The sequence below is a fragment of the Pteropus medius genome, unplaced genomic scaffold (genome assembly GCF_902729225.1).
Source record: "Pteropus medius unplaced genomic scaffold, Ma_sr-lr_union100, whole genome shotgun sequence".
NCBI lineage: Eukaryota > Metazoa > Chordata > Mammalia > Chiroptera > Pteropodidae > Pteropus > Pteropus medius.
This window is the reverse complement of record NW_024349800.1, coordinates 25743915-25751715: the sequence shown is the minus strand read 5'-3', so window position 1 is coordinate 25751715 and position 7801 is coordinate 25743915.

The following is a 7801-nucleotide window of genomic DNA, read 5'->3' as shown; positions in this document are numbered from 1 at the left end:
TAAGCCTGCCATGCCTAAAGCTAAGATTTTTCATTTCATAAGGTTGTTCAAAAGTGAACACACTTTTGAACCCATCCAAGTATTATTACCTGGGAAAAAGCCATAAGAGACATCAGTGATCACTGGCTTGATATCGAACATTGACCATTCTTAAAAATCCCAGATAAAACTCCATCTGGTTCCCAGATGCTCCTTTTGCTTGCCTTTCTCTCCCCAGAAAGGAGATTCCCTCATCTCTGCTGAGACTGAACATTGCTCATGTAGAAAACCCTTCTTCCTGGTGATACAGGATTCAACTCCCATTCACAGAAGGCCCAAGATTCAACGTACCTGGAATTGACCGTAGGCCTTGCTTATCTCTCTTGTTTGGAGCAAATTAATTACTAATGTTAGGTAATATCATTGTTTTTCTAACTACAAATGTTTAAATGATCAACGTCACTAATGGGTAGCTGGATCTCTCTCCAGACACCTCCCCCACCTATCTCCCAGCTCCACTCCCCCCAAACTCCAAGGAGAGCTGAACTGCCCCCTCTCCTAGTGAGAGTATCACATTTCCATGCAAATTGAGTGTCCAGAGTGAATGGGGTGGGGGTGGTACCCTGACTTTCTCCTTGGCTGATTTGCTGGAGTATTTGCATAATAAAATGTGTTAACAGCTTGGAATTAATCATCTCTGCTACTGTGGATGGCCTAAAGAACTATTTTCTAGGCCCTCTTCTGTGAAAACTCTGGATGGCATTTGTAGGTAATGGAGCCTCTTTATATTTCTAATTACCATTACATTTTTCTATCTGTCTCCAACATATACCCCCATCCTAGATTATCATAAAATGTTGTAGATGTCTTAGGATATTTTTATTATATGAAAATGCACAAGCGCTCAATAAATCACACCATGCCTGCCTTCATGCGTGAGGATTAGGCTAGAACAGAAGGAGCAGAGGTTTGCATGAGAGTGGACAGGGCACTGGCTTTGGAATGCAAATGACCCTGGCTTGAGTCTTCCTTCAAGGATGATTTAGGGAAAGTGACACATCTTTACTACGCCTTGGTTTCCTCTGCAGTAAAAAGGGGATGTGGTAGCCTGCCTTCTAAAATGACACCCGACAACAAGCCTTCTGGTACCCACACCCTTGTGCATTCCCCTCTCCTTGAGTGTAGGATAGACCTAGTAGCTGATCAAAAAGAAGATGGCAAAAGTGATAGGATGTTGATTGTAAGATTAGACTACAAAAGACTGTGACTTCTCTCCCTCTCTCAACTCGCTCACTCTAATAAATCTGCCTGCCATGTTGTGAGCTGCCCTATGGGGACCCACATAGCAAGGGACTTATGATGGCATCCAGCCAACAGCCAGTGAGGAACTGAGGCCCTCAGTCTAATGACCCATGAGGAACTGAATCCTGTCAACAACCACTGAGGGAATTTGCCTAGTTGAACCTTAGGAAGGTTACAGGTTTGGCCTGCACCTTGATTTCAGACTTGTGACAGACTCTCAGCCCAGTTAAGCTGCACCTGGATTCCTGACCCATAGAAAGTGTGAGATAATAAATGTATAATGATGTAAGGGCTGAGTTTGGTGTAATCTGTTTGTAGCGATAGATAACTAATACGAGAGATCAAACCATAAGTCACTTCATAGGTATGTTTTCTCCTATGAGATAATAGGGTTTAAAATAGTGAAATGTCATACTGATGTATGTTATCATTTATTTTTAACCCAATAAATAAGTCACTTTCCTAAAAGCTTAACTTGCATTTGATAGGTAGCTAATCAGACATGAGCAACAGAGGAACAAAGGAACAGGGGCCCAGCCTAGGGACCACCCAAAGAACACCCCAATGGTAGTAGAATTCTGGGTACACACATGCACACTAGGCAAAGTGCTATATAGCAGCCAAGTGTCAATCCAAATGACCTCACTTGCCAATCACCTAAGAATGCTTTTGGAACCACCCATCACAGCCCAAATATAATTCAGAGATTCTCACTTCTCTTTAAATTGTTACAGTGCTCAGTTATGGCTCTTCGCTAAAACCACGTGCCTCCTTGGGGCATGCTTTATCTTTCTAAAATATACTTTTAATAAATATTTTCTAAATCTCACTGACCTGTGCTTCTTCTTCACTGTGTCAGTGAGGAAGAACCAAGAAAAAAATGCTAACTACACTTCTGAGCCATTATCTCCCCCTCCATCATTAGAGCAACACCAAAGTTCGAATAGCCTCCAAAGGTAACACTTTGTTTGACAAGCCAGAGGAGGTTCTGCTGCTCCCCCAATGTCCCCATCCATGTGTCTTTCAGGAGATTTTATCCCTGCGGCAGTTTTTGCTTCAGGGCTTGGAGTTCGTTTTATCTGGATTGTAGGCAGGGCCACCTCACAGAAGATAGGAGGTAGAGAAAGGTGGGAAGTAAATTGAGAGTATCAGGAAGGCTATCCCCACCAAACTATTCTCACATGAGCTTTGTCATGGACAAACTCCTACCACTAATTAATAGTGATAAGAGTCACAACGATCATAGCTACTACCATTTATTGAGCAACTACTACGTGCAGGGAACTTGGCAAACATTCTTTCAGATCTTCACCACAACCCTGAAAAAAAAAAAAAACTCAGAGGGTTTAAATCATTTGTTCAATGCTAAGCAGTTAGAACATGTCAGAGCTGAGGTTAGAGCCAAACTCTTCTGTTTGTATTTATTCCTTGTCTTTTGTGCATGTGAGCCTAAATAAACCATTTTGAATAAAGTGAGAATTTGTTTTGTATCTTTTTTTCCACTTAAAACTTTATTGCAAGCATTTTCCTACATCATTAAAATTTTTAAAACACACTATTTTTAAAGGCAGCATAGTATTCCATCATCAAGCACATTGACTTTACCCTTATTATTCAGCATTTGGGCTATTTCCCTGTGTTCTGTTATCATAAATTATGCTGTGATAAAGCATTCTTGTACCTACATCTGTGATCACATTTCTGATTATTTCTCCAGGATAAAGCCTTAGAAGTGGGACCGCCAGGTCAAGTATGTAAACGTTTTCAAGGTTCCTGACGCTTGTTACCAAATTGCTTTCCCGAAAGGTTGTACCAATTCATATTCCCAAGGAGATAAACACTTAACTTTGAAAGCAGAGGGAGTTTTAAAATGCGAGATAAGCCGGCACCTTGTTTAAAGGAAGAACTCTTTAAGTTCCCTGCAAAGGCCCTCTGAGAACCTCTGCAAACCACTGGCTGAGGAAACATTGTTCCACCCTCCTGACTGGCTAGTTAAATTCCCAATGTCCCACATGTCATTTTATTCACAGTTATAGGAGGGGATTGGGTGGGGTAAAAGGGGAAATGGAAGCATTTGCATGATAATAAACCTGAAACTTAATAATCACGCTTTTACAAAACGTGTATATGGTCCTTTCTTGAGGCAGCTTTTCCAGAATTGGATGACCTTCTCCAAGGGGATAAGGATATTTTTTTCTGCCAGATCTGAAGCTAGGGCATTGAAATTATTTCTATACACATACACAAAGAGGAGGGAGCCGAGGTGCAAATATTTAGTCACCCAAAGAGAGGAGAAAAGATACTACAGTGGCATTAATTATCTAGATAATACTTCAAGCCAAAAGAAGATTCGGAAAGAATTTGTTTTATTGTTAAAATTCTCCACTCCGATTTGTTATGCATCGACGTAGCTAAAGAATCATTGGCCTATTTTAACCTTTGAATATTTCCATTTTACTTTTATAAATTGAGAGAGAAAAAGGGAAAGAATATTCACAAAGACAATGGGAGAAGGATGGCTATGGAAAGAAGACAGAAACAGAGGGGAAAAGGCTGTTTCAATTCTCTGTAGTTACTGGATTCTCAAGCCATAGGCTAGGTCTTAAGAAATGGAAGTTACTTAAGAAATGGCTGCACATACAGGCCAGGTAGAGCAGGGACGGGGTGGTTTGGTCTGAATAGGCCAAGATGATTTCAGTATTCCGCCATTACTTGAAATGCCTGGCATTGGTCAGGACAGGCCGAACTACTGAAGCAAACAACCCCCATTTCAGTGGCCTAATATACACAGAAAGAGTTATTTCTTGCTTGTATCACAATTTGACACATATTATTGGTGGTGGGGGGGCAGAATGAAGGAGGGCCTACTCTACACTGTCATTTAGGGTCCCAAGAAAATGTAATTTAAACTAAGACCATGCCATTCTCATCTATCGGACTGACAAAATTTGAATTTTTATAACAAAATTATAAATTGTATATAATTGTGTGATTCAAATAGGTTTTAGAAATCATGAAATGACTGGTTGGTGTCCTGTGCCCCCAGAACATGTAAAGAAGGCCCTCACAAGCAAAGCTAGGCGTAGAAGTAGAAGTAGATAAAAGGGAAGAGACTTGAGGAAACCACTTGCATTGTTCCTCAACTCTAAATAGGTTTGGAAAAAAAGGAAAAATGAATCCAAGCTCCAGAAAGAAGTGGCCATAACCCTATGAAGAACAGCTATTGGCAACAGGGAACAGGCTGTGCCAAAACAGGCTTTTTTAAACTCACAACCATCAGAACCCTCCCAGCAAGAATAAATCACTGAAATCAGGACATCTTGGATCCTGGGCATGAAACGCCCATACTCATTTCATATGGCTCCTGCTGTCTTGTGGTCACACATTCCTTACTTATCAGCCTAGTCGGAGCATCAGTTTCAGAGGAGAGCTTACTCATTTCCAGGCACAGGGTGAGGAGTGAGAGAGTGTGTCAGAATCTGCGTGGAGGCCTAGCTGCTTTCCCGCAGGACTCATCAGAATCATCTCTTCTGCCCTGGACAAGTGAATGCTGGACAAGGAAACTGTGGCAAGTGAGAAGATGGTTTTGGGGACATTTGGTACAAGATTTATTAGACCAGGGCCAAGCTAGCCTCTGGGATAAGAAGTATGTTAGTTGCACAGGCCTGGAGACCAGGGGCAGAAAACATTTCATCATTTAAATTTTAATAAATTTAAATTTTTTCTAAGAGAGACCTGGAGAGACTTCCAGGGAAATACAGTAATCACCAAGAGAAAATGGCACTCTCTAGAAGACATTTCTCTACATCTCTTAGCGATACTTTCCCTGGCCCTGGTTGAGCAGCACCTTCATGCTAACTTAGTGGACACTGTCCTTTTTAGTGTGGTACCTCATCCCAGTTTGCTCAGGACTTTGTCAGTTTTAAAACTGAGGGAAACTCCTTTGTCTCAAACTATCATGGTTGGTCACTTTAGTCCTTCTACACGATTTTTCTGAAAGCATCAACTGGGAGCTGTTTTACCCAAAATGACAAGGGATTTTGTCTGAACCACTGACATTCTCACCTAGACGAATCAAGACAAGGGCAAGTTAGGGCTCCTATCTGTGAACTCTGTCATAAAGCAGCATTATCTATCCTGTAAGGGGAGGAGACAGGATTTACAGCTTTGGCCTCTAGTCATAGACTTGGGAGGGAGATTGGAGATTATCTAATGCAATTGTCCAAATGGCAAGTGAGGAAAGTGATAGGGAGAAACTTTAAGGAACTTGCTTAAGGCCACACAGCAGGACTGTCCAGGGCAAGGGCTTCTTTTTCAACCTGGTGCTCTTTCCACCACGCCACACAAATCTGTCACTAGAACACCCAAGCAACCAAATTAATGGGCCCCAAGAGATACACCTGGACATTCCTCCCGAATCCTATGAGAAATGCTCCCAGTAGTCATCACTAGTGGCAAAGGAGAGGATGGCGACAGCAGCCTTCCTTTGGGGAGATTCAGTGTGATTGCTTAGAAGCCACGCCATACCACCGTGAGCCGCCATGTCCTTCTGGGGCTCCTCCCCATCCTCCAACCTCTTCTGATCAATGTCAGAGTCCCTAACTTCTCCTCCGATCCCACCTCCTCAGAGTGTACGGGCTGGTAAAGAAGGTGAAAGAGGGAAAGTGATAGGCATGAGGTGCAGTAAGTCAGAGTCAACACAAGAACCTCCCTGAAAATCTCTTTTTTAAAAAAAAGCTTATTGACAACTTTTGAGAAGCTGAATGAATACCTTGCTCAAGTTGATTCCACAGAAACGTCACTTCTGTTTTCGAAAACCAAGCCAGCAGCCAAGCAACTACTTCTTCAACTGATGAAGCACCTTCTTTCAAACATCTTATTTTTAAAGGGACTAAAAAAGGTTTTGATCACACATAGAAAGGAGTCTGTGCAGCTGGTAACATATGCCTCTTGGGAACACAGGGCTTTTAAAATCATTACCCTTATGGCTTCTCCCATTACTATTTCAGATTTATTAAGCCTCCTCTGTGTAGATGGACCTGTAGAAAGATAATTCGGGTTGGGTATCATTTTAGGAAACATGTGGAAATTGCCATCAAAGAGTAATTATTTTATATTCTCACTGCTCTCAGCTCTCTTTCTGGACTTAGAGACAGTCACTATTAAGGCAGATGGGAGTAAGACAATGCAGATTATTTCTACCCTTTCCAGTATTGGGGATTAAAAGGTCAATTCAGGTAGGTACATTTGAACTCAAAGGCTGTGACATTGCAAAGTTAAACTATCTATCCCGGTATCCCTCTGCACCCCACTCTCCCCCAGACACACCTTGTTCTGTGTCTTCTCTGTTCTCTGTCCCTGCAGTCTTTTCTGTGCTCTGAGACTCAGCCTCCCAAGACATCTCACCAAGCCTCTCCAACCCACATCATTCTTCCTTCTCTGAATTCATGTAGCTCTTAAAGTAGCACTTAACTACAAAAACTATATTATATTGTGCTTAGTTTCATGACTGTTAAATTTGTCTCCCTTGGAGTACATAGATTGCCGCCACATGAAGGCAGCACGTTTGTTGAGAAACACTCATTTGATATTTGTTGAAAAAGTGGGTAAATAACAGCATGGATTTTGGAGGCAGAAAGACCCGACTTTACCTCTTTATAGCTGGATGGCCTTCATCAGGTCACTTAACTAGTTTAAGCCTCAGTTTCTTTATCTAGAAAATCGCAGTAATACCCCACAGTTCAAAGGAATAAAGGAACTACACGTAACAGGTTATCGGGAACAGACTGTGCCCTTTACCTTCACCAAGTGCCCCATGGGTTGGCATTCATTCATCAATTGTCTAAACCAATTTGTATGTAGCCCAGAATCTTCATTTTTTAAACCATGTTCATCCTGGGACAGGTCTACCATATTTAGATTAGGACAAAGTTTGGCCTATCGACTATGAAAAAGTTTCCAGAAACCAAGTCACATAGCAAAAAGACACGAAGGTCACCGTATACATGTGTGCTAACGTGCCTTCTTATTTGAGAAGGAAAATTTCCCAAACTCATCGCTATTTGGAAAATGTTTGAGCCGCCTGCTGTGGCAGTAGTATTATTTATTGTCATTTCCCTCAAAATACCTCATACTGTGTCCTGCACACAGTAAGACTTAGTGGGCACACGATTTGAGTTTGTAAACTGAATTATAGCCATGCTTCAGAAGTGGTGGTGGTTTAAATATGTAGTTGGGGTGGGAAGGAAATGTTTTCAAAAGCCATTTAATTCTTTGTATTCTAAACTATATCTCAATAAAACAGAACTCCAAAAGATCACCCAAAGCTGCAGCCAAAACAGCTCTGGGCCAAAAGATGTTGAATGGTGTTCTTTAAACCCTGCCTCATAAATACTCCCAGTCTAACGAACCCGTGCACCGAAACAGCCCCCGAACTGGTCTACTAAACCCAATGTATATTAAATTTATGATTTCTAAACAAGATAAAAGACCTGATTGGATTTATTTACAAAGAAAGAAA